At 42.0% G+C, this 27,148-nt stretch overlaps 1 long non-coding RNA gene across 1 annotated transcript; it reads left to right on the plus strand.

Moving 5' to 3' along the window:
• LOC122678187 lies at window positions 1-27,148 on the plus strand. The gene is made up of 8 exons (XR_006336019.1): window positions 1-876; window positions 4,339-4,370; window positions 7,689-7,772; window positions 8,676-8,842; window positions 11,268-11,452; window positions 13,313-13,446; window positions 23,397-23,587; window positions 24,145-27,148. It is a non-coding gene; the product is annotated as an uncharacterized LOC122678187 (long non-coding RNA).

Below are 27,148 nucleotides of genomic sequence, written 5' to 3' on the forward strand. Positions count from 1 at the left end.
CCTCTGACTGGTTTGGTCCTGTCACCTAGATCTCAGACAGTGCATTCAGCAGAAACAGGATTGAAGTGAGGAACCCAGCTCCGTGCCACTGTTTCCTCATGTGTAAAATGATTCATACTGTTTATCTCATTGCGTTGTTGTAGGGAAAGGTGAGTTAGGACAGGCTTGGCATGTCAGAAATGCTCCATAAATGTTAGCTGTGATCATCAACATCACGGATTCTTGACATCTGTGGTTATAATGTACCCCAGATCCTTTTCCAGTTTCCTAAATGACCAACAAAGAATGCATATGCTGGCTCCTGAGTTTCTCCAAATGACATGTTCCATGTTGAATGCAGTATTTCCTGTGTACATCATCACACTGCAAGTCAACCAACTATTCGGCTTAGCTTTCACCATGGGGGTGAGTATGTGGTGGCCAGAATTCACTGAGATGCAGTATTTTTATTACCCCATGAGTTTGTCACTGACTCAGTTGTAAGCAGAGACCAACCCAACCACATGAATGAGCAGTCCCTGGGTCCCCTCCACCCCCTGCAAAAGCCCTGCAGAGCTGAGAACTTTGCCCAGAGCCCCAGCAGTGGACATGACTCAAATCTGTGGCCCAGCAAAGCTGTCAGTTCTCATGCTATGGGGTCATTTCATCTGGAACTGTTTAAACCAAGTAAGTTGGCACCATAACTGTCAGAGAGCCATTATGATTTTGCCCAAGATGTGTTTCAGAGGATGCTAGTTCCAGTGAATGTTTACAGCTGCTGAGTCTTTGCTGGGCTCTCAAGGAAGTTTGAGGAACCTTGGCATTTTAAGCAAGTTCCTTTTCTGAGGACATCTGCATCTTTCACAAGCCAACTTTGAGTTTGCAAGGGAGGAACAGGTAGGTTCTTCCTCACACTTCTTTGACCACCTACTCTTGTCTGTGTGGGACATGCTCTACTACAGTACTTTCCAGACCTTCCTCTGCACATGGTTCACCTGGGAGCTTATGTGCTGTTTCTGACTCAAGATCTCGGGAGGAGCCTGAGAGTCTGCATTTCTATCAGGCTCCCGGGTCCTGTGGAGGCTACTGGTTCCACGGACTTGGAACAGTTGGGGTTTGAGGAGATTCTTCTGAATGGTGTGTGTGCTTCGTTCACTACCCCAGAGGGCTCCTGTGACCTTCCTTTCACAGCCTTAACACTTGCTGAAGCGCTTGGAGTGTGTGAAAAGTGAGCAGAGCACCGGGCTGGAGAGGAAGCTCAGGAGAGCAAAGGGTTCCGTCTGTTTTGCTCCCAGCGATGTCTCTGGAACCGGGAGCTGAGCCCGGATCACATAGGGGCTTAGTCGCACCTGTGGAATGATGGCCTTACTAGGGAAACTCAGCCAAGATGCTCTTTTCCAGGCATCTTCTGAAACATGAGCTGTGCTGAGCTGTGATGGATTTGAGTTTTTCAGTGGGCTGAGATTGCTACAGACTCACCAAAGATTTTGAAAAGCATCCAAAGCATCTCTTTCTTAAACTTATAAATCTGACTCAGTCAGCATCTAGGTGAGGCCCCCACCTATGAGGCATGGCTGCTTTTCTTGTTATGGGAGTTTCAGCTCACGTGGTCTTTGAGCATTCATGGAGAGAGAGGGCATCCCGCTCTGGCATTTGGGGGTATGGGCTACAGGCGGCCCATTATCTTCAGAATGAAGCACTTTCTTTGAGATAGGACCAAAGTAGCCCAGGCAAAGTTCATGGGCAAATTATTAAACCAAGATCAAGGATTTGGCCTCAATCTTGTCCTGATGTTCTCATTACCAATCCAGGCAGGGAGCCAAATTCCTTGCTCTTCAAGTGTGTGTATGTATGTTTGTTTTGTTTTGATCTGGGAGAATAGAAGAAGCTATTTGTTACCATGGTAAGTACTCAGTGAGATTCTTATTTATCTTTTTGTATGGAAGTATAGTTGACTCATGATATTCTATTAGTTTTAAGTATACAATAGTGATTTAGTATTTTTTATGGATTATACTCCACTTTAAAGTGAAAGTGAAGTCGCTCAGTCGTGTCTCTTTGCGACCCCATGGACTCTGTAGCCTGCCAGGCTCCTCCCTCCATGGGACTCTCCAGGCAAGAATACTGGACTGAGTTGCCGTTTGCTTCTCCAGGGGATCTTCCTGACCCAGGGATCGAACCTGGGTCTCCCACGTTGCAAGCAGACGCTTTAACCTCTGAGCCACCAGGGAAGCCCCATACTCCACTTCAAGTTATCATAAAATATTGGTTATATTTCCTGTGCTGTACAATATAACCTTGGAGCTTTTAACCTCTGAGCCACCAGGGAAGCCCCATACTCCACTTCAAGTTATCATAAAATATTGGTTATATTTCCTGTGCTGTACAATATAACCTTGGAGCTTATTTTATACACAGTAGTTTGTGCTTCTTAATCCCCTACTCCCATCTCACTCCCTTCCTTCATCCGGTTTCCTACTGGTGATCACTATCTATCTGTGTTCTTTCTATCTGTGAGTCTATTTCTGTTTTGTTGTATTTGCTCATTCGTTTTATTATTATTATTTTTAGATTCCACACACAAGTGAAAATATGCAGTCTTTGTCTTTCTTTGTCTGCTTATTTCACAAAGAATAATACCTTCCAGCAAGGTTCTTAAATAGGGCAGCATGGGGGCCTAGTCCCTTCAACATCTTCCCACCTTTGAGAAACTTACAACCTTCTTAGGGAGCCCCAGCCCTCAGTACATGGGCTGTGTAGCCAGTGACCAATGGGAAGTACACTGGGTGCTTTTCAGTGATTCCTGAGCTGAGCCGATCCGAGTGGACCTCTCAGAGAAGTGAAAATGAACTGAGTCTTCAAGTGGGTAACAGGGCAGGATAAAGGACGAGTGTGTGAATGTGAAGATGAACTTCCACAAGCATTATTTGGAAAGCTGTGACTAGAGTAGCCTGCCTAGAAGATGCTCTGATATGCAATGGATAGAAAAGCAGACTGGAAGCAAAGTGTAAACAGCCTTAAATGTCAGGCCATGGGGGCTGGACACCTGGACCCATCTCTTTAGAACTGGAGTCTGGTTCCAGCAACCACTAGGCAGTCCCAGAAAGGCTCCTCTTGAGTGAGGCCAAGGGTGGGTCACCAGATTGATAGGGAGACACTGGATTCGGCCGCTAGGTACGGTTGTACAGCCTGTGCACTGCACCAGAGTGCCTGACCAAGGGAGCAGGTTCTCACTTCTCATCCAGCTGTGCTCCCTGGCATGAGGCTGCCTTCTGCTAGAGGGCCTCCTGAATCCCGTGTTCGCAAAGACACTCGCAAGCTGGTGAGCTGGCGGTGGTCAGATCCTTTCAACTCACAGCCATGGGTGTTTACATTTTCTGAGCAGCCCGGGTGTATGTTCCCAGGGTGTCCCGGGGAGGGCGCTGCTCAGCTTAGCACAGGCCGACGGAGCCCCGAACGCAGAGCTGTTCTAAGAATGCAGCCAGAACTGGAGCAAGCCGGTTTTCAGCTCCTGGGCTCCAGGACCAGCGAGCGAGTGGTCTGTACCTGTCCTCGCAACCGAATTCAACGATATCTTAACTGCGAGGAGGACTCAATTCCCAGCACGAAAGAAGTGAGACCAGAGCGTCTGCAGCCCTCAAGCTCCTAGTTAGGACCGGCAGCCCGCTGTCCTAAGGGGTTTGGGAGGAGACTTGTCCCGCAGTTGCGGGGCCGGGCAGGAGCGGAGACACAGAATCAAAGGATGGAGAGAGACGCGAGGGCTCCAAGGATGGGGCAGCAGGTGTGTCTCATCACGGCCACCGCTAGCCTTTGGGTTCTCCTGTCTCTGTGACAACCAGAAACTTTCCCCTGCGTGTTTCAAAGGCCCCCTCAGGAGGGTTGAATCATTCCCAAATGACAACTGAGCCAGCGTCCCGGCGCTAGAGGCAAGGGTCCCAGCCTCATTCAAAGGCTGCTGAGCGCAGCGCCACTGTCTCCCGCCAGGGTCTTGGTTAGGCTCCTCTGAAAAGTGAGGGTACTCTACTGACTGTGGCACAGCCCCCCAGCAAGGAGCGCCCAGGGTCCCCTCACCCCCATTATTGTCAGGGAGGTGAACCCAGCATCAGGTCCACCCCTTAGCCTGAGAAGATCATGAGTGACTTGGGTTGTTTACTGCTCCTTTGCCTTATTTTCATATTTTATCACATTCTTATGAATATTTAAACAATGTATTGTTTCATCTTGCTCGTTTTGGAAGTGTTAGGAAAAGATCATACCTTAGGTGAGTTACATTTTTAAAAAATTCAAAGCTATGTTTGTGAGATTTATTTGAGTTGATGCAAATAGCTGTAGTTCATTCATTTTCACTTTCTCACACAGGTCTCCCAGTGCACGTGGGCAAATGTCTTCAGGTATGTATTTAGGAATGAAGTGGATCGGTCAAAGAGTCAGACTTTCAACTTCTGTGCGGCACCAAATTGTTTTGCAAAGTGATTGTATGAATTTCACTGCTGCTGGCAGTGTGTGAAAGTCCCTGTTAAACCACATTCTCATAAACACCAGCTATTATCTCAATTTTCTCAATCTAGTGTGTGTAATATAGTCTTCTTGGTCTTAGTTTTCATTACCCTGATTGCTAATGAGATTAAACATAATTTCATGTTTATTTGTCATTTGTGCTTCCTCTTCTGTGAAATGCTTGTTTGTTCCTGTTCTGTTCCCACTTTCATTAAGTTGTCCTAATTTGTAGAATTAAAAAAAAATGCAATCTGAATATTAATTCCTTGTTAGTTATATCTCTTAGAATTATCTTGGTGTTTTCACTTTATGGTGTCTTTTGATAGTATTAATGTAGATGTATTATCAATGTTTTTTTTTAATTTATTTGTTTTATTTCTTTGGTTATGCCAGTCTTAGTTGTAGTATATGGGATCTAGTTCCCTGACCAGAAATTGAACCCAGGCCCCCTTCACTGGGAGCACAGTCTAACCACTAGACCACCAGGGAAGTCCTGTCAATATTTTCATTTTTTGTTGGTAGTTTTTGTGTCTTTTTGAAGAAATCATTTTAATAAATTGCAAGGTTACAAAGGTATTTGAAATTTCTTCTAAAAACCTTTTGCATATTTAAAATTTTTATCCATTGGGAATTAACTTTTGTATATGAGAATTAGGATTACCTTTCAAGTTTTCTTATATGGATAACCAGTCACCTCAGCACGTTTTATGGAATGCTCTGCCCATGATTTTCAAGGTCACTCTCTTCATGTAGCAACTTACCATATGATAAATGTAGACCTATTTCCCTCGTTTGTTTCATTGATAAGTTTGACTATCCTGACCTCAAAACCACACTGTTTTAATAACATTAGCTTTTTAGTAAGCCTTGTAATCCAGAAAAGAAAGTTCCTTCATCCTGTTTGTCTTCAAAATGTCTTGGCTCTGCTTTACTATTTGCTCTTCTGCATAGAGAGAGAATCATATGCTAATAAAGCCATTTAACCCTTTTCTTTGCAAAAACAGTTTGGACTACTCTTTCAGTCTATTTAATAATTATAAAGTTACTTAGATTTCCATTTCTTCTTCAATTACTTTCATAAGCAGTATATTTTTAGGAATGTTTTCATTTCTTTCAGTGTATGGGCATAAAGTAGTTTATTCTAGTACCACTTTTTAAAAACATTTTGTAGACATGTCCCTTTGTTCATGTATATTCATTCCTTCTCTCTTCTTCTCAATCTTACCAGAGATTGATTAATCCAGTTTGAATAGTTTTTTCAAAGAACTTTTGATTTGGTAATTCTCCTGTATCATGTTCTTGTTTCATGTTACACTAATGTATGCTCTTTTCTGTGTTATATCCTCCCTTCTGCTTTCCTAGTGTTTGTTTTATCTTTCAGATTGGCTGGATTTCAATGAATTCCTCACCACCAATTTATGATTTAGCTTGCTCAGTTCTAGTAAGTCTGGTATCATGTGTTCACCTCATTTCCCTTTTCCAAAAATTTGTTTTTTTTCTTATATTTTACCCATATTTGTGAGCATATATCTTTTTTTTTAATAATAGATTTTGGGAAGGGAATAAAATTGTTTATATGTAGATGTGTGTGCTTAATTTTCTGTCTTCACTTGGAACCTATAACCATTTATTAATCTTTCTTTCTCATTTATCCTCTTCTGAGTCTCACTGGGATATATTCTGTTTAGTTTCTCCAACTCTGTCTTCTACTTCGCTAATTCTCTATTCTTCTTTTTAACCTATCCCCTGGGTTTTATTTGATAATAATAATATATTTTGTTTATAAAATTATATTTAATTTTTCAACTCTACCATTTTATTTTTGATGGTCTGCCCATTGCATTCTATTTCTGTGACTTTGTCATCTCTGTCTTTAAGGATTTCATACATAGTTATTTCACATATATAGTTATTTTAATATTTAAAATCTTTGAAGATCTAAATCTGATGTACGTTGTTTCTTCTGTCTCTGGCCCAAAGTTATTTGCTTTCTTATGTTTTTGTTTCTTAAATTTTATTAAGAGCTTCTATTTTGATCTTCATCTGTGGAAATCCTAGAAACCCTAATTGCTTAGTTGAGGAAGCTTTTCTCTAGAGCAGAATTGCATTTGCCAAGAGTCACAGGGTGTTGTTGCTGCTGCTGCTGCTAAGTCGCTTCAGTCGCGTCCGACTCTGTGTGACCCCGTGGACTGCAGCCCACCAGGCTCCTCCATCCCTGGGATTTTCCAGGCAAGAGTACTGGAGTGGGGTGCCGTTGCCTTCTCCATCAGAGGGTGTTACCCATATATAAAGACTTTAGTCCCCCTACTAGAATCCAGGCTTAATCTCTTCATCTTGATTCACTTAGCTTTGATTTTTTATTTTAGTGTCAGCATTTGCCAGCCCTATCTTTCTCCCGTACTTATCAGTTATCACAGTGGGTTCAGATCTTTGGGAAAGGGTGAGTGTGCGTGTGGATGAGTCATACATTGCTTCTCACAAACCTAGGAATAAAATCAAAGGTGTGTTTTATCAGGTTGTATTCATTTCATACTAGGGGAGACTCCATAGTATCTAGTCTCCATAGTGCCAGACGTGCTTTGTAGCACTTCACTATTGGATTCTACTCTCAGGGAATTTTGGTATAGCTGTTGAGGACAGAAATTATCTGGTGTTCACAGTCATCTCTACCTCCCAAGGGGTGTTTGAATACCTTTAGGTGATTCCATTTCTTTTCTTTGTATTTGGCATTTCTCTGAATCCACAGCATCTTGGTGTGAGAATTTTTCCTGTGATAAGAAAATCTCTTCAATTTTTTTCAGCTCTTTGATTTCTGTTTTTTACCCTTTTCAGAGAATGAATCTATAAGCCTATGCCATTCAGTATGATTGCCACTAGCTCCATGTGGCTATTTAAATTTAAATTAATCAGTTCTCAGTGAAAAATTCAGTTCTCAGTGAAAAATCCCAAAAGAAGGAAGGTGTTCCAAGTAACTCAGTTCAGCATATTGCTGGCTTTCTTTGAGACCAGCTCCCTTCTCTTTGGTGTAACTGTTCAGCTCTTTCTAATCAACCACAGTAGAGAAGGGAGTTGGGGGAGGGGATTGTGTCCCCTACAGAATCCAGAGCAGGGGCTCTCCTGAAGCAGGGAGAGGTGAGTACCCTGTGTGAGAGGGAGGAGGCAGACAGTCGTGGGCATTTCTAATATTCTTCATGACCTCGTTTGGTTTTCAGGACAATCCTAGAGCCTAAAGGCGTTATTATCTCCGTTTAAGACTCCTTTTAAAAGATGAAGAAACTGGGAATCTGAGCAGTAAGGTGAGTTAACCAAAGATGCACAACTGAGGTAGAAAAGCCACACACACGTACTCACAGTTTATGGAAGGATCCTTTCCCTCTTTCCTACTGAATGTCTTTGTGCATTCCTCTGACTTCCGATGTGTACTACTGATGGGTTTCCCATAGATGTAGCCTCGGAACCCAGACCTTTTTTCCCACCCCTGCTTCCTAAATCAGACGTATTCCAACTCCTTGCTCTTAAATCTGAGGTTACCTACACCCCCCACATTCTAATGAGTATAATTTACAGTTTTACACTGTAGCTAGTTTCTTAGTAATTCTTGAACAGAATTCTGAGAGAAAACTAGGATTCTTTTTTGTCTGGGATTTGGACTTCCTAGAGAGCCCAGGGCTCCTTTGATGATGTCTGCCATCATTCCATAGTTTGAAACTTGCAAAGTTGCCATTCATGACCAGTTACTTCTACCTGGGTTCTTTCTCTCCAGTGAGGCAAACCTTGGTTATGAATTTGTGGCACAGAAAACTAGATTTTCAATAAGAGTGAATAAGAATTTAACACGTGTCCTTTTTTATAGACCCGGAAGTTGTTAAAACAATTAGCACATAAACAAGGGGTACCAAACAATGTGAAAGGGCTATGCAAAATACAAAACACTCATGTTGGAAGTCTTTCTCCAAAATCCTAAACTATTATCTCTCACATGGGTAAGATAAATATTATCAGATAAACTATGATGCTTCAGTAGATCAGAGAAAGAGCAGGACCCCTCAGCCCCTCCAACTTTTCAGTCAAGGAATTAGAAAAAGAGACTAGACACTGATAAAGGGCAGATTAGACATTTATTTTCATTAAACACACTGGTCTGGATAAATTAGAGCTGAGGCGAATAGGAACATGCTGATGAGATCAATTATCCACAGGCAGTGACCTCCTGGGAACTTAAAAACCAGGAGAGGTGCCAAAGAGCCAGGAGACTGCAATCCCTGTGGTCCTGAATTTTAAAATGCTGAAGGTGAACTCATAAACGACAGCAGGTGCAGACAAGGATCTAGAAGCCCTGGACATCCACGGTCCCAAGAGAGCTGAGGTAAGGGCCACGTAATGTTGCACCTACAAAGGAGATGCAGCCGGGGGGTTCTCAGTGACTGCAGACTCCAGCGTGAGTCACCACTGGGATACGGCAGCCACAAGCTAATGTCACAGTCAGCCACGTTCACAGAACTATAGTGTTTCCAGAAGGGAGCGTGATGATCCACCCAGACTTAGTGACATCTGAAGCTCTGAGTCGTCCTCTATTGATCCTGCTATTGTATAGAGAAGAGTTTCATGACATTTACTCCAGGCAACAGGGTCTGTGCTTTGATTTTGGTTTTTTATCACGATGAGATAAACATTGCCGGGCCCTAGAGACAGCGGCTGTTCTCTTTGTTCTTAATCAAGCGCTGTGTCAGGGAACATTCTGTTTTTGTCCCTGCTGCTGCTCCCCTCCATCTGAAGGTAGGAGTCCCCAGCTGTATGGATTCTCCTGGGCCCCAGTGCCAGCGTGGCTTGTTGGTGATGAGCATCTGTGACAGAGGAAGGATGCTTCTGAGCTTATAAACAAGCCTCTGGGAGCTTAGCCAGTCGACTGCATCAATCAGGGAGTGTGCCACCCATCCCGCACCCCTTTTTTTGACTCAATATAAGGCAGATTTCTTAACAATCAGGGCTGTTTAAAAACAGAACTGGCTGCCTTGGCGAGGAGTGGGTGCCTCATCAACTGGAAATGTTCAAGAGCAAAGTATGGGTGACTCTCTGAATACAGATGTGGATCAAGAAGATGCTGGGCAGGGAGAATGTCAGGACCTCTTCCAAATCTTAACACCAGGGTCTTTCATTTAGACCACCCTGTTTTTGCTGAAGATAAAACTTTCCGAGTAGTTTGATTCTCTTCACTTGGAGTTAGCAGCCCCCTTTGAATGACAGTGTTAGGCCTCCGAATCCATTTTAAAGTAAGTCTTTGCAGATGTTCTTTTATCTCTCTCCATTGCTACTGGTGTTGCCCCCAGTCTCTCTGCAATGACCAACTGAATTCATAGGGAGGGAGAGACCCTTTCTGGGGTTTTCTAGTTTTCTGAGTCCACTGGAAGGACACCTTCTGGCCTTCTCTCTAATCCCTGTACCTTTTTCAGCAAAGGGAAGGAAAAACCACAATATGAGGAGTGTGAACAGATTGCTGTGGGAGCTCACCTGTGAGCATTCTCTCTTCCTTACCTGCTTGCTAGCTGGCTCAGTCCAAATGCAACTGAAGCAAGAGCACGAATTACTCTAATTTAGGGCAATTATAGGATTTACAAATTAAACATATTCCCAGTGGTTTCCCTAGCAACCATCTCTGAATCACACGATGAGATAAAACTATTGTTCAATTTAATTAGATTCCGCTATTAAGAGAAGTCCAACTATAATTCACAGCAAGTGCTCACCTGATGTGGGCAGAAAGTGCCCTGGGTAGCCGGGCAGGAGACCTTCATGCAGGTTCCAATTCACAGGGGTCAGATCCAGAGCAGAACACACCCTGAGACCCTGGTGACAGTTTCACAGCAACACAAAGGGGTCTGAGCAGGGCCAAGAGAAGGAAGACTCAGGTGCTTCTGAGTGAATGAAAATAAGCACAGAACAATTTGAGGCAAGGGATCTCTGTGAAGGATGCTGAGACGCAGTGAGGTCCTATGCAGGGTATGCTCACCCAGCTCTGCAGGGCTAAGGCAGTGCTTCAGGTGGTGAGGCCAAGCCAGGGACTGAGCACACGTCTTTATGCTGCCAGCCTCAGTGGGGTCTGGGAGGGCAAGCTGACAGGAGGACTTTCAGTTCTAGAGTTTTTACCTGGACCATAGAGGCTTGAGTCATATCACTTTTGAGGCCCCTTCCAGCTCTTTTGGGTAGGAGGACTTATATGGTTATGGAACAATTTAAAACTAATCATATTTATAGTCAGTTAGCTGGTAAAGAATCCGCCTGCAATGCAGGAGATCCCAGCTCAGTTCCTGAGTGGGGAAGTTCCCCTAGAGAAGGGATAGGCTACCCAATCCAGAATTCTTGGGCTTCTCTGGTGGCTCAGACAGTAAAGAACCCACCTGCAATGTGGGAGAGTTGGGTTCGATCCCTGGGTTGGGAAGATCTCCTGGAGAAGGAAACGGGTACCCTCTCTAGTATTCTTGCTTGGAGAATCCCCGTGGACAGAGGAGCCTGATGGGCTACCATTCATGGGGTCTCAAAGAGGGATTGAGCACAGCACAGAGGTGAAAAGAGAAACTATTGGTAGTCACGTGGGAGCACTTCAGCTGGACCCACAATCAAGTGACCTTCAAAACAGCATGACCCTGACCAAGTCTGGACCTGCATGTGGGTAGAAATGGAAATATAGCTCAGACACACAAGAATGGGCAACTTACCTTGAACCAATGAATTCTGGAGAAGGACACATCCCCCTAGACTGTGGACTGGGATCCAACTATTCTTCCTTCTTACAGGAAAGCAGAAGTAAAAAAAAAGTCTGCATCTAACACACAGCTAGCCTAACAGAGAGTCCAGCCTCACCAAAAAGAGAAGTCCTCCCCCAGCCCCCCACCCCGGGAAGAAGTGAAGGAGGGGGAGAAAGATGGGCACAAGCTAACTCCTGTGGACTAAAAAAGATGCACAACGTGAAGGCTGCAAGGTAAATTTTGATGGGGTCAAAATGAGGACTGCAGCCTGGGAGACAGCACCTCAGATGAAAGGATTTAGTGCTTTCCTAGAAATGAAGAGATGCAAGGATTGGGATTATGAAATCAGTTCCTGAAAATATCTAACTATCTGAAGACCTGTCCCAGCAGATTCCCTGGAGCACAGAGTGCCTCACTCCACCCTGACCTCCCTCAGGGGGTGCTGAAGGTCAGCAGCTGCAGCAGCACAGAGTTCAGTCTCTGCAGCGGCCGATGGGAAATGCCCTTGTCGTTCAGTTACTAGCAAATGCACTTGGCAAGTGCCAATTTGTAGTTGACACTTCCAATACCCCAAAGAGGGCAGAGATTCCTGTTTTGTGGCGTGGCAAGAATGCAGGAGGGGAGAAAAGGGTTCCCTTAATACAGGGCAGGGGGTGTTGAATGAAATATTACAGGCACATAGCTGGCTCATGGTGGATGCCCCTCGTCTCTTCTTGCTTCTCAGACAATAGATGTCTGGCCACCCACAACCCTGTGTGTGTGCGGAGAGCCTGCAACTCTCAGCGGCTGCCGCCTACACGTATATGGGTCACAGTACCTTTGAAAATTAAAATCTGAAATTAGACAAGCCTTTTCTGTCCCATGACAGGTTTGAGTAGAGTGGAGCTATTGAGTTCTTGAATTTTTAAGGGTATAATTGTTTTTTTTTAGTTTTCCAATATTTCTTATTATGACTGAACTGTATAGACTTTTATAATGTTCCTTGTAAAAGGAGAATGTGTTTATAAGCATGCATCTTGCAAAATCCTTTGCTGCCAGTCTTTCTGAACTATCACCAGTGGGAGATTCATCCTGTCTTTCTAGATTTCTTGTTCAGTTTTTCAGAGTTTCTTATTTAGTAATCAGCACTCAAGCAATGGGCTTCCCTCATAGCTCAGTGGGTAAAGAATCTACCTGCAATGCAGGAGACCCGGGTTCGATTCCTGGGTCGGGAAGATCCCCTAGAGAAGGAAATGGCAACCCACTCCAGTACTCTTGCCTGGAAAATCCCATGGATGGAGGAGCCTAGCAGGCTACAGTCCATGGGGTCGAAAGAGTCGGACACGACTTAGCAAGTAAACGACTCTAGCAGTAGCAAACCCTGATGGGTATTACATTCTGGACAATGAACAGATATTTGTCTAAGGGTCAGAGAGGGAAGAGAACACGCTCAGGAACTCACTACAGTGAGTGACTGAATTGGGTTCAATGCCACATCCATGCTGCCTTGCACTGCTTCTCATGGGCCTAGAGTGACAGTAACTGGGCTTTCAAATCCTTTCTTTCCAAGATCTGTGCCCATTCCCCCCGCCCCCCACCCCATTCCCCTCCACTAGATAATTGTGTTCATGGAGGAGAAAGACACCAAAATAAAATCTTTCTGGGGTAGAATAACACATGACTTCCTATTTTTCGAGAGTAAAGGAAAAATCTCTCTCTTTTTGTAGGTTGTTGATACCTGATAATATTTATTGGCTCCTGGCTCTGTGCCAGGCATGGTGCTGGACACTTTATGTTGCTTCATTTAGTCTTCACAGCAATCCCATGAGCAATGGTTATCATCCTCGTGGTACAGATGAGGAAAAAGAGGCTTGGAGGCTCTTTAGCTTTCTGTGCAGTCTCACCGGAAAGTGGTGGAACTTTGCCAGCTCAGACAATTTCATTTTAAATCCTTCCCAAAGCCTTTATCCTCTACCTATCCATTCCTCCTCCTACCCAAAGTTAGAGATGTATTTAAAGGAAATCCATTTTGAATTTGCATGTTCCTTGAGTGTTTGAGTTTATGAATCACTTTCCCTTGATTTCCTTCATTCTTTGCTTTCTGTACTTAACAGAGAAACAGGTGTTCGGAAAGTAAGAAGACCGTTGGGGGAAGGCAGGGTCTTGGAACCTGGAGACATGCTGGGTGCAGAGACTGGAGGCCCATCCTTTGCATCTCCTCCCTAGACCAGCTGTAGGAGGAGTGTTGGTAAGAGCAGCAGATAGGAGCCAGTGACTTGGCTTAGCTGTGCAAATTTGGCCACTGGATTTCCACTCTCTGGTTATAGTCTTCTGCACTGTAGTACAAGCAGGATGGGGTTAATGAATGCTGAATTTCCTCTGAGCATCCAACCTAGGTAACTCAATCCCACACCACTGAGAGACACTGCTAGGAAATGCAGTGTTTTCTCTGAGCAACTGTTTCAGCTTGTCTGTTTGGCAAATGCTCATATAACATATACAGCTAGCTACTGTATACTGTTTTAGGCACTTTATAAACATCAGCTTTTCTAATCCTCCCAATACCATGTGGTAGGTATTCTAGAATATTATTGTTATTATCCCGTTTATAGGCAAGAGGGCTGAAGCACACGGTGATTTACTCAAGGTCCCAAAGCTAGTAAGACCGGAGTCAAGTTGAATCTGAGAAGTCCAGCTCCAGAGCCCATGTTCTTACTTTGTTCTTCACTCTCTCATGGAGAGTGGGATTGACTGTGTAACTGATCAAGTGTCTCTCTCTAAATTAACATCCCAGCTTCCATGTTACCTCTCACATGTAGAAAGTGTGCAGACCTTGGAAATGTGTGCTTTAGGTATTAGCTTCACCCTGAGCTTCATTCTGCCTGCTTGTTTTCATCTCACTCTTCACCACGCCAGATTTTTTTCCCCATTTATGAGAATACCTCTTTTTGTTGTTGTTTAGTCACAAAGTCACGTCTGACTCTCTGCGACCCTGTGAACTGCAGCATATAGGCTTCCCTGTCCTTCATTATCTCCGTGAGTTTGCTCAAACTCATGTCCATTGAATCAGTGGTGCCATCCAACCATATCATCCTCTGTTACCCCCTTCTTCTTTTGCCCTTAGTCTTTCCCAGCATCAGGGTCTTTTCTAGTAAGTTGGCTCTTCACATCAGGTGGTCACACCACTCACCAAAACATCCTTTTGGGAAGATGGTAAGTAATTTTAAGAATAATAATAAAAAGAAATATACAGGTGATTCAAGTATAAAATAATATACTTGAATATTATATATATATATAATAATAAAATAAATATAAAGGTGGTGCAAGTTTGGAATCCTAAGAGGCTAACTGTATCCTACAGGGTCTATGTGGTGCTTCCGCAGAGTTTGGGAGAAACAGTTGGGTAAGAGGCAGCTCTACCTCAGAGGAACAGAGTATAGGTTCTCTGAAAGGATGCATGCTTCCTGGCTGGAGGCGGGGGCTATTGGAAATTTTGTTGGATGTGGGGGGATTGATTATTGCAAAAATTGGGGGGTGCTATTGGGATAAACTGGGCAAGGGGAGACAGTCCCATACAAATTAAAAATGTCCCATTAGAAATATATGGATATAAAAATCTCTATGGTTACAAGAGCCTAGCACCTAACTCTATTTTACATACATTTAAAAGAAAGTTTTACAGGGTTTTGACATAGACTGAATTTTCCAGGAATGCAGCTCCCGTATAAATTAAGAAAAGAGTGCACATCATTTGTTTCAGAACTTTACTAAGAATTGCCCCCCACTTTGGAATATTCCAGGCTTCTCTGGTGGTTCAGACAGTAAAGAATCTGCCTTCAATGCAGGAGACCTGGGTTTGATCCCCAGGTGGGGAAGATCCCCTAGAGAAGGAAATGGCTACCCACTCCAGTATTCTTGCATGGAGTATCCTATGGACAGAGAGGCCTGGCAGGCTACAGTCTATAGGGTCGTAAAGAGTTGGACATGACTGAGCAACTAACACTTTCACTTTTTAGACTATTCCGTTATCAACAACAGTACTTCTGGTATCTGAGTTAGCAATGCAATACACTTGTATCAGTTTGCATTTGCAGCTGTTGTATTCATACTGATTCTACTTATACATACACACACACGCACACAAACACACACACACACAAGTATGCTCATTTACTCTTAACCTCAAAGTGTTAAATATACATAATAGTAATCATTATTTAAGTGTTGTCATCTCACACGTACAGGTTTGCTTATTATAACTGGGACCTAGCATCTGCCAACTTTATTGTGTTTCTAGTGTAGTCAGGCCTGAACATCTCTAGGTAAAAATACATATGCTTTTATTATAAATTACTTTTCATTTGTTGATTTTTGATTCAAGAGGATATTGTATTATTTTCTAAAAATTTAGACTATTTGTGAATTTCTTTCAAGATAGTGAAGGGGGAGCTAACAAATGTATATTTAAGGTGATGGTGTTATGTCTGATAGGTTTGACATATGCTATCTCTTTTGAGGCCATGGCCTCAAAGACAGGCTCCCTGCATGTCAAGGGTCTCCTTCAACTGTGTACTTCCCAGCTTAACATGACAGTAAGTAGCAATCTCAAAAATGACAGAATGATCTCTGTTCGTTTCCAAGGCAAACCATTCAATATCACAGTAATCCAAGTCTATGCCCCGACCAGTAATGCTGAAGAAGTTGAAGGTGAATGGTTCTATGAAGACCTACAAGACCTTCTAGAACTAACACACAAAAAATATGTCCTTTTCATTATAGGGGATTGGAATGCAAAAGTAGGAAGTCAAGAAATACCTTGAGTAACAGGCAAATTTGGCCTTGGAATACAGAATGAAGCAGGGCAAAGGCTAATAGAGTTTTGCCAAGAGAACACACCAGTCATAGCAAACACTCTCTTCCAACAACACAAGAGAAGACTCTACACATGGACATCACCAGATGGTTAACACCGAAATCAGATTGATTATATTCTTTGTAGCCAAAGATGAAGAAACTCTTTACAGTCAGCCAAAACAAGACCAGGAGCTGACTGTGGCTCAGATCATGAACTCCTTATTGCAAAATTCAGACTTAAATTGAATAAAGTATGGAAAACTACTAGACCATTCAAGTATGACCTAAATCAAATCCCTTATAATTATACAGTGGAAGTGAGAAATAGATTCAAGGGTTTAGATCTGATAGACAGAGTTCCTGAAGAACTATGGACGGAGGTTTGTGACATTGTACAGGAGGCAGTGATCAAGACCATCCCCAACAAAAAGAAATGCAAAAAGGCAAAATTGTTGTCTGAGGAGGCCTTACAAATAGCTGTGAAAAGAAGAGAATTTAAATGCAAAGGAGAAAAGGAAAGATATACCCATTTGAATGCAGAGTTCCAAAGAGTAGCAAGGAGTGGTAAGAAAACCTTCCTCAGTGATCAATGCAAAGAAACAGAGGAACACAATGGAATGGGAAAGACTACTCTTCAAGAAAATTAAGAGATATCAAGGGAGCATTTCATGCAAAGATGGGCACAATAAAGGACAGAAATGGTATCGACCTAACAGAAGCAGAAGATATTAAGAAGAGGTGGCAAGAATACACAGAAGAACTATACTAAGAAGATTTTCATGACCCAGATAACTATGATGGTGTGATCCCTCATCTATAACAAGACATCCTGAAGTGTGAAGTCAAGTGGGCCTTGGGAAGCATCACTACGAACAAAGCTAGTGGAGGTGATGGAATTCCAGTTGAGCTATTTCAAATCTTAAAAGATGGTGCTGTGAAAGTGCTGCACTCAATATGTCAGCAAATTTGGAAAACTCAGCAGTGGCCACAGGACTGGAAAAGGTCAGTTTTCGTTCCTATTTCAAAGAAGGGCAATAACAAAGAATGCTCAAACTACCACACAATTGCACTTATCTCACACGCTAGCAAAGTAATGCTCAAAATTCTCCAAGCCAGGCTTCAACAGTATATGAACTGTGAACGTCAGATGTTCAAGCTGGATTTAGAAAAGGCAGAGGAACCAGAGATCAAATTGCAAACATCTTTTGGATCATAGAAAAAGTGAGAGAGTTCCAGAAAAACAGCTACTTCTGCTTTCTTGACTGTGCCAAAGCCTTTGACTGTGTGAATCACAGCAAACTGTGGAAGATTCTTCAAGAGATGGGAATACCAGACCACCTGATCTGCCTCCTGAGAAATCTGTATGCAGGTCAAGAAGCAACATTTATAACGGGACATGGAACAAAGGAGTACGTCAAGGCTGAATATTGTCACCCTGCTTATTTAACTTATATGCAGAGCACATCATGCGAAATGCTGGACTGGATGAAGCACAAGCTGGAATCAAGATGGCCAAGAGAAATATCAATAACCTCAGATATGCAGATGACACCACCCTTATGGCAGAAAGTGAAGAAGAACTAAAGAGTCTCCTGATGAAAGTGAAAGAGAAGAGTGAAAAAGTTGGCTTAAAACTCAACATTCAGAAAACTAAGATTATGGCATCCGGTCCCATCACTTCATGGCAAATAGATGGGGAAACAATGAAAACAGTGACAGACTTTATTTTCTTGGGCTCCAAAATCACTGCAGATGGTGACTGCAGCCATGAAATTAAAAGACACTTGCTCCTTGGAAGAAAGCTGTGACCAACCTAGACAGCATATTAAAAAGCAGAGACATTACTTTGCCAACAGAGGTCCATCTACTTAAAGCTTTGGTTTTTCCAGTAGTCATGTATGGATGTGAGAGCTGGACTATAAAGAAAGCTGAGTGCCGAAGAATTGATACTTTTGAACTGTGGTGTTGGAGAATACTCTTGAGAGTCCCTTGGACTGCAAGGAGATCCAACCAGTCAATCCTAAAGGTAATCAGTCCTGAATATTTGTTGGCAGGACTGATGCTGAAGCTGAAGCTCCAATACTTTGGCCACCTGATGTGAAGGACTGATTCCTTGGAAAAGACCCTGATGCTGGGAAAGATTGAAGGCAGGAGGAAGAGGGAACGACAGAGGATGAGATGGTTGGATGGCATCGCTGACTCAATGGACATGAGCCTGAGTAAGCTGCAGGAGTTGGTGATGGATAGGGAAGCCTGGCGTACTGCAGTCCATGGGGTTGCAAAGCGTCCGACACGACTGAGCGACTGAACTGACTGAAGTAGCATTTGGTCAATGTGTCATGTGTTTCCCCTTCATTCCTCAAGTAACTTGTTGAATGCTACCAGCTTATAGACACTGTGCTAGGTGCTACAAAGACAGTTGGCTTAAACTCAACTAATGCTACAGAATTAACAAGAGGAAAATATAAACAATTTTCGCCAATTTGAAATTTTACGACATGTATTCCTTAAAATCATTACTTACTGAAACTGAGTGAAGTCGCTCAGTTGTGTCCAACTCTTTGTGACCCCATGCTCTGTAGCCTACCAGGCTTCTCTGTCCATGGGATTTTCCAGGCAAGAGTACTGGAGTGGGTTGCCATTCCCTTTTCCAGGGGATCTTCCTGACTCAGGGATTGAACCTGGGTCTCCTACATTGTAGGCAGATGCTTTACCGTCTGAGCCACCAGGGAAGCCCTACTGAAATTGACCCAAAAAGATATAGAATATATGAATTAGTCCTATAAATATTTTAAAAAATCTAATTCCAAGTGTCTTTCCCAGAAAGAACAGTTTGGCTTCACTAGTGAATTACACGAAACATGTAAGAAAGAATAATTCTAATTCCATGAAAACTATTACAGAGAGTAAAGAGGAAAAACTTCCCAATTTGTTTTATGAGATCATATAACCTTCATAGCATAAACTTGATGTCAAAAATCATAGGCAAATATTACTCATGAACATACATGTGTGTATTCTAAAGAAAATATTAGCGAACTCAATCCAGCAATATATAAAAAGTGCAATTCATCAAAATCAAGTTGCATATTTTGTAGGAATGCAAGAGTAGTTTAACATCGGAAAAAACAGGCAGTGTAATTCACTGTATTAAGAGTAAGAAAGCTATAAATCTTTTGGACATTTCAATAGGTGAAATATTTAATTAAATTCAACATCTATTCATGAGAAAAAAACTTATAAACTAGAAACAGAAAAGAATTTCCTTATTTCCATAAGGGTTAGTTAAAAAAAAATACATACCATATAGTGAAGTGTTGAAAGCTTTCTCTTTGAGACTACAGATAAGACTAGAGTGCCCGGTATCACCAATTCTGTGAAGCATTTTACAGAAATCCTAGCAAGTGCAACAAGAACAGAAAAGATAAAATGAATGTAACATAAGAAGTAAAACTATTGTTATTTACAACTATTGTTGTATGAAGTAAAAATTAATTTGCAATTAAATTACCAGAAATAATAAGTGAGTTTAGCATAGTTTGTGACTACAAAGTCAAGGTACAAAATCAATTACAGCAGTAAAAATTAGAAAATAAAAATTTTAAACACATATCATTACAGTAGCAACAAAAGCATCAAATACCTGTGAATAAATCTTACAAAATACATGTAAGAACTCTGCTCAGATGATAATACAATATTGAGAGAAATTAATGAGGACCTATATAAGTAGAGAAATAGCCAATGTTTATTCATTGAAAAACCCTGTAATACATTAACTCCATGATTTACAATCCTGATCAAAATCACAGTAGTATTTTTTAATAAAAAACTTATGAGCTGCTCCTGAAATATACATGGAAATAAAAAGGGCTACTATGAAAGAATAAGGCCAAAGAAGTTGCATTCTAGATGTCAATACTTATTATAATGCTGTAATAATTAAGACAGTGTGATATAGGTATAAAGGTAGACAAATAGACCAAGAGTCCTCAAACAGATCCACACATACTTGGACATGTGATCTTACAAGTCCACACTAAAAAAGCAGTGGGAAGAGGATGGGTCAATCAGTGTTGTTGTCTTTTGGATAACTGTATGGGAAAAAGAAAAGAAACTTTATTATTATGTTGCAACATACATAAAAATCAATTTTCAATTGATGGTAGCTCTAAATGTGAAATTTCTATAAGATAAAAAAAAATCTTCATGATGTGAAGGTAGAGAAAAGTACTTATTAAATGAAATACACTCATCAGCAACAAAGGAAATATTGATAAATTGGACTACATTAAATTAAGAACTTTTATCAAATGATATCACTGTAAGAGTGAAAAAGTAAGCCACAGAGTAGGAGAAGGTACATGTGACATATTTTACAAAGGACTTGTGTTCAGAATATGTGAAAAACTTTTTCCAAATCAGTAAGTAATATATATAATTCAGGATATCTTCTCTAGGAAAGAAGATATCCAAATAGCTGATACACCTATCAAAGGTGCGTGACCTCATCAGTAATCAAAGAAATACGCACTGGAACAGACACCTACCCAGTGACCAGCAGCTCTCCTCCTAGGCGTGTACACAACAGAAGTGCAAGCACAAGTGTACAAAGACATTTTTGAGAATGTTTATTGCAGCATTATTTGAAACAGCCCCACGTTGGAAGCGACCCAAAAGCCCATTCATAATAGAAATTATAGTATACTCATTCAGTGAAATCGTCTTCAGCAATTATGATGGAAAAAACCATGGCAACATACAACACGAACAAATCTCACAAACATTATTTTGAGCACAGAAGTCCAATGCAAAAGAATATATATACTGCATGATTTCATTTATATAAGGTCAAAAACACAACTATAGCTTTGGAAGTCTGTGTAGTAGTTAAATAGGGAGAAAGCAGTTTTGGAAAACAGGCCCGTGCTTGGCTTTGGGAGGTGCTAAAAATGTCCTATTGATTATGGTGATAGATTATATCAAGTTGTATGCTTATGATTTGTACATTTTTTTTAGTGAGGTATATTTCACTTCCCTGGTTTCTCAGAGGTTAAAGCATCTGCCCACAATGTGGGAGACCCAGGTTCGATCCCTGGGTCAGGAAGATCCCCTGGAGAAGGAAATGGCAACCCACTCCAGTATTCTTGCCTGGAGAATCCCATGGACAGAGGAGCCTGGTGGGCTACAGTCCACGGGGTCACAAAAAGTCAGACGCGACTGAGCGACTTCACTTTCATATTTCAACTTAAAAAAAAAAAAACTCACCTGTGCCCTAATCAGACCAATCTTATGGAATTGTTTGTTTATACTGTCAGTTATAATAAAATAATAGTTACTGTGACAATTTATGCTGATGAAACAAAACACTGATGAAACAAAAGTGAGAAATTATCTATGACTACTAATCATTAATAAAATAATAAAGATGAACTCGTGGAAGAAAAGCTACACGTAGAATGTAACCTTAAGACTTTGTGGAAGGAGGCTCAATAAAGATCCAACACTTTAGAAAAAGGCTGTCCGTCTGACTAAAGACTTTGGGCCCGGCTGGTGTTCAGGCACACTCTGTGCTGGCCTCTGAGTCTCCGGCTGGTTCGCACCCAACCTACACCTCCTCTGGTCCCCACAAGTCTTTTCTCTTAGTCTTGGACCAAATGAAGGCAGAATTCTCTGAGCACTGACTGGCTCATAGAACTGAAATGTCTCCAACAACACAGAGCTGCAAATTGCTGTGATTCATCCTGAGAGCAGGCAGCCCTTGGAGAGCTTTGTGGTAAGAGAAAGACACGGGCCAGAACCCTTCTGTGTGGCCACAGCCTCCGTCATCTACACGTGGGATGAGGAGACCTGGGTTTTAAATTTTAATCTGAGGGCGCAGATTAGTACCTGGGCTGTTTTCCTCTGTGAGGTTTTTGCCTTTGCTGTTGCCACTGCTATTATTGTCATAAGAGAAAGAGAAGGAGGGAGGGAGAAATCTCATATTCCCTTGCCTGGATTTCAAGACCCTTTTAATCATTCCCCCAGCTACCTTTTAAACATATCTCCCACTGATCCCCTGGGTGGTGCCTGTATTAATCGAACAAAAGTAACCACTGCAAAATACCGTGTGCTTCGTGCTTTTAAGAATTTGTCCATGCTTCACCCATTCATTTCTACTTGGATGAACCAATTCCACCTTCAAGGCTGAATTCAATGCAGCTTCTACCAGAAGGGTTTACTGACCATTTGCAGCCCCCGTGAGGGCTCTTTCCTGCTAACTCCGGTGACTATTTACTGACCATTTTCCACACCCTAAATCAAAATGCATAGTCTTCAGGGGATTTATCTACCATCTATGAGTATGAACAGCTATCTGTGAGCTGTTTGAAGCTGGGAATAATAGAATTTCACATCAATAATTTTTCCTGCTGTTAAAATACATAGCATGTGCCAGGCACTATATTAAGTACTTCATCTACATTATTTCACTGACTCCTCATGATAATTCTGATAGGTAGATGTTATTAAATACCTGATCAAGGTTATTCTGGAGACAACAAACTGCAGAGCCAGAACTCACAACCAACTCATGACTCTTCACGTCACGCTCCCTTCTCTGTCACAGAGCTGCTCACGGATAAGAGGTGTAGGTGAGCTAAGGCAGATGGTACAGAGAGAAGTGAGAAATGAGGCTGGGCCTGACCACGGGGTTTCACCCATGTCAAATCAGCGCATGCTCATCTGGAACACTGTCCAGCAGGCAGCGGAAATACACTGTGTATGAGAAAGAAGACCTCAATGAACCTTCTGGAAATACAGATCAGTAGGTCCTACACCACCTTCAGAGTTAGCACAGTGACTGCAGGCATAGACTCTAGAGCCAGACTGCATGGATTTGAATCCTGGCTACCTCACTTATCAGACATACTGCTTTAGGTAAGTTACTCACCCTCTCTGAAGTCATTTGTCCACTCTGTGCCTGTTTTTTTAATCTGCAAAATGGAGATGATAGGATTTACCTCATGTGCTGTTGTGAAATAACACATGGGAAGAGTTCTGCAGGGCACCAAGGACACAGTAGGTCCGTGGGAGAGTGGGCTCTTCCTCTCCTTCTCTGTTTGGGCCTCAATGTCCCATCTGTAAATGAGAGTGGGACCAGTTCACCCATAGGGTAGACACTATAGCATCCATCTCAGCTCTCCTCTTAGATTTTATGAGTTCTAGGAAAGTCAAGACCCTGCTGCTAACTTGCTACATCAGCGGACAAACCATTTAAATGGAGAAGCACTTATATGACCTTGAACTTTTTGTCTCCAGGCCTCAGTGTCTCCACCCATCCTTTCTGCTTCACTCTTTTAGGACCCCAAACAGAAGAGTGCACACCTCTGAGATGAAAAGCATTTCTGGAGCCCCCAGACCCAGAGTGGTAGGAGGAAGAGTGTATGGAGTGTTAGAAGCGGGACTGTTTTCCTCTCTCAGGCCCTGGGCCCCAGATCTAGAACTGTGACCTCCCAGCTCATGGTCAAGTTGTCCTTGAAGGTACGGTCCAGGTGAGGCATTTTTGAGGTTAGCTCTGTGAAGGGGGAGTGGATGGGAAGCTAAGAAGACTACATCCACAGGCGTGTGGGCCACAGGGAATCTTTCTCAGGTGCACTCTAGGCCCTCATAACTCTGCCTCCTTCCCCATCCCATTCTTGGATGAAGACAACTGGCATTTTCAACATCTGATATAAAGGATGGTATGGATGTAGGTTAGGCCTCACTCCAGCCTAGTTACTACACTTTAACCCCTTAAATCCGGGGTTCAGAAGACACTGATGTATGCAGGCTTCCCATGCAGGTTTACCCCAATCCCATTCCCAGTGCTTCAGGTGACAGTTCTATCAAATATCTTGCCCCAGCCAAACAGGACTCGCCAGTCTGCTTGTCTCCAATATCTTTCTTCACACAGCCAATGTCACATGCTTTAGTTTTCTGTTATGGGAGCACCAACTTCAAAGTACCAATTTCCAGTGTGGTTAGGGTAGCCTGAGCTATGCTGGGATTGCAAACAGGCCCAAGCACGTAATGACTCAACAGGAAAACTGTACTTCTCCCTTGTCTCCAGGTCTAGCGGGCTGGAAGATCCTCTGGAAGCAGTGATTCAGGAAACACGGCTCCATCTATCCTGTGGTTCTACAACCTTCAGTGCATGGTACTCAGAGTGAACTTGGGGGTTCTCTCCCTTTCAGTCCAGAAGAGAGAGAGAGTGAAATAGACCTGGAAGTGTCATCTTCCAGTGATGACTTTCATGCATGACGTTCTGCCTGGAACTCAGTCATACAGTGCCAGCTAATATAATAGAGGCCAGGGAGTGGAGTCCAGCTATGTGGACAGGAAGAAGAGGTCCTCTAGTCCCTGCTACTTGTTACCTGTGGTGTTGGTACAAATCCTATCTATTCTACCTCTAAAAATTTTTCTCTCTTCTCTATTTACAGTATAGAGAAGATTTAAAATTTCTATCCTTTCATAAGCCTTTCAACTTCTTTTTTCTGTTTTTATCTTCCCAATTTCCTTTAAATAGTTGCCATGTCTAATATAACTTAGACATAATCATATTACTCTCCTTACCCCAAAGTATCCATATCCTCTACACCTATGCTCATAGAATAAAGCACAAACTCTTTAGCCTGGTACAAAAGTTCTGCTCACCAAGTGCACACATACAATTCACACACAAATGAATTCTGTTTCCTATGCCCTGTTCTTTCCTTTTCCATGTAGTGCATGTGATGGTCCTTCAGCCTTCTCTGTCTCTTAAAACCATACTCACATGTCCTACCCTCCATGAAACTGTCCTCAAGTTGCCTGGTTGAAATTCTTTCTTCCAGTGTTCTCATGCATGCTGCCTGCTCAGTCGCTTCAGTCATATCCAATTCTTTTGCGACCTTATGTTCTGTCCATGGGATTCTCCATGCAAGAATACTGGAGTTGGTTGCTATGCCTTCCTCTGGGGGTCTTCCCAACCCAGGGATCCGAACTTGCATCTCCTGTGTCTCCTGCATTGCAGGTGGATTCTTTACCCACTGAGCCATCTGGAAAGCCCAGTGTTCTCATAGCCCTTTGTTAACCTCTGCATTTGATTCTTAATGTTGTCACTATGTTATGTTAACAGTATTCTCACATTTTGTGGTCAAGGACATATGTGTATCAGCAAAGAGCAGAACCAATTGGAAATTTACAAATATTCACATGTGTCCATGTTATACAGGAAAACAAAAGTAGCATTCTTTGAGTCTTGTCAATTTAAAACTTTATCAAGTCAGTTTCTTCTTGTGGTCTTTATGAGTCAGAAGGAAGCATCACTCCCACTGTTGGTGCAAGAGAAGGGAAACCTCTTCTCACTCTTTTCTAAGAATACTTTGATTAATTGTAAAGATTTCATGGTTTAATACACAACTTAGTGACTGAACAGCAATGACATGTTTTAAGGCCAGTCTCTGTAATTTCATTAATTAATCTTAAAATTTAAAAGCAGGCTTGTAAGTATAGGATGGAAAGGGAGAAAGAGAAGAATAACTTGATAGTGAAGAAAGCAGACAAACCTCTCCACCAGGTGATCAAGGATAATATCCGCAGTGGTGAGTCATGCTGATGGTGTGCCCTTGGTGTGGTATGATGAGAATGATACTGTGCCTCTGCGGTCCTCCTCCCAAAACATTACCCAGTCTGATTAGGAGAAAAACATCAGACAAGCCCCACTTGAGAGATATTGTACAAAATATCTCACCAGTAATCTTCAAAACTGTCAAGGTCATCAGAAATAGGGAAAATCTGAGAAACTTTGTCACAACCAAGAGTAAACCAAGGAGACATGATAACTAAATATAATGTGTTAAATGGAATAGGATCCTGAGATACAGGAAGGGCATTAGGAAGGAAAATGAGGCCATCTTAATTAAAAAATGAACTTGAGTTAATAATCACATATCAATATCAGTTCTTTATTGTGACCGATGTACCATGATAATGTAAGATGGTGATAATAGAGGAAACTGGCTGTGGGACATATGGGAAGTGTTCACACTGTCTATGATGATTAATTTTATGTGTCAACCTGGCTAGACCATGGTACCCAGTTATTTGGTCAAACACAACTCTAAATGCTTCTATAAAGATTTTTTTTAGGTGTAATTAACATTAAATCAGTAAACTTTGAGTAAAGCATATTACTCTTCATCACGTGGGAAGGTCTTTCCAATCAGTTGAAGTTGTTAAAAGACGGAAGTCCTCTTAGTTGAAACTGGGATGAAGTATGGTCTTGAGTTCATAGTCATGTATTAACATTGGTTCATTAATTGTGACAAATGTACCATACAAATATGTTAATAACAGGGGAAACTGGCTGTGGGCTGTATGGGAACTCTCTTTACTATCTTTGTGATAATTCTGTGAGCCTAAAACTGTTATAATATTTTAAAATCCTTAAAAAAAAATCAGACTTGCAGAATTCAACTTAACTGGCAGAAGTATGATTTTGTGTTTAAAACAGTGAAACAAGGAACATATATCATTGTGTTCCACAATAGCATTCTGAGTCCTGCTAAATTGACACAATGGGGTAAAAACTTATTTCTCTTTATTAACTTGTACAAAGAAATGCTTTTGTTCAGCCAATGAGTGTTTTACAGTTAAACACTGTACGTGGGAGAAAATCAAAAGGGAATGCATTGTAAAACTAAACTCCTTTACTTAAAAGGGGCCTAAAATGTGTTTCTTGTTTTTAATGGGGATAATTATTTTCAGTCTTTAATAATCATTCCTCTTTCTAGGCAGCTCTTGCTGCCACTTTAATAGAACACAGTGGCACAGAGAGAACTGGGAACAGGGGCAAGGGAGATTTTGGACAGAAAGGTCTTTGCTCTGTCTGACAGGTAACACTCAGAACACTGGGGAAGTTGAAATGAAGCCATTCATTCAGAACTATGTCTTGTTTGCCTTCTATACACCAGGGTGTGAGGGCTGGGAAGACCCAGAGGAATCGGGTGGAGAGGGAGGTGGGAGCGGGGATCAGGATGGGGAATACATGTAAATCCATGGCTGATTCATGTCAATGTATGACAAAAACCACT

Source organism: Cervus elaphus, chromosome 20 (assembly GCF_910594005.1).
Source record: "Cervus elaphus chromosome 20, mCerEla1.1, whole genome shotgun sequence".
Classification (NCBI taxonomy): domain Eukaryota; kingdom Metazoa; phylum Chordata; class Mammalia; order Artiodactyla; family Cervidae; genus Cervus; species Cervus elaphus.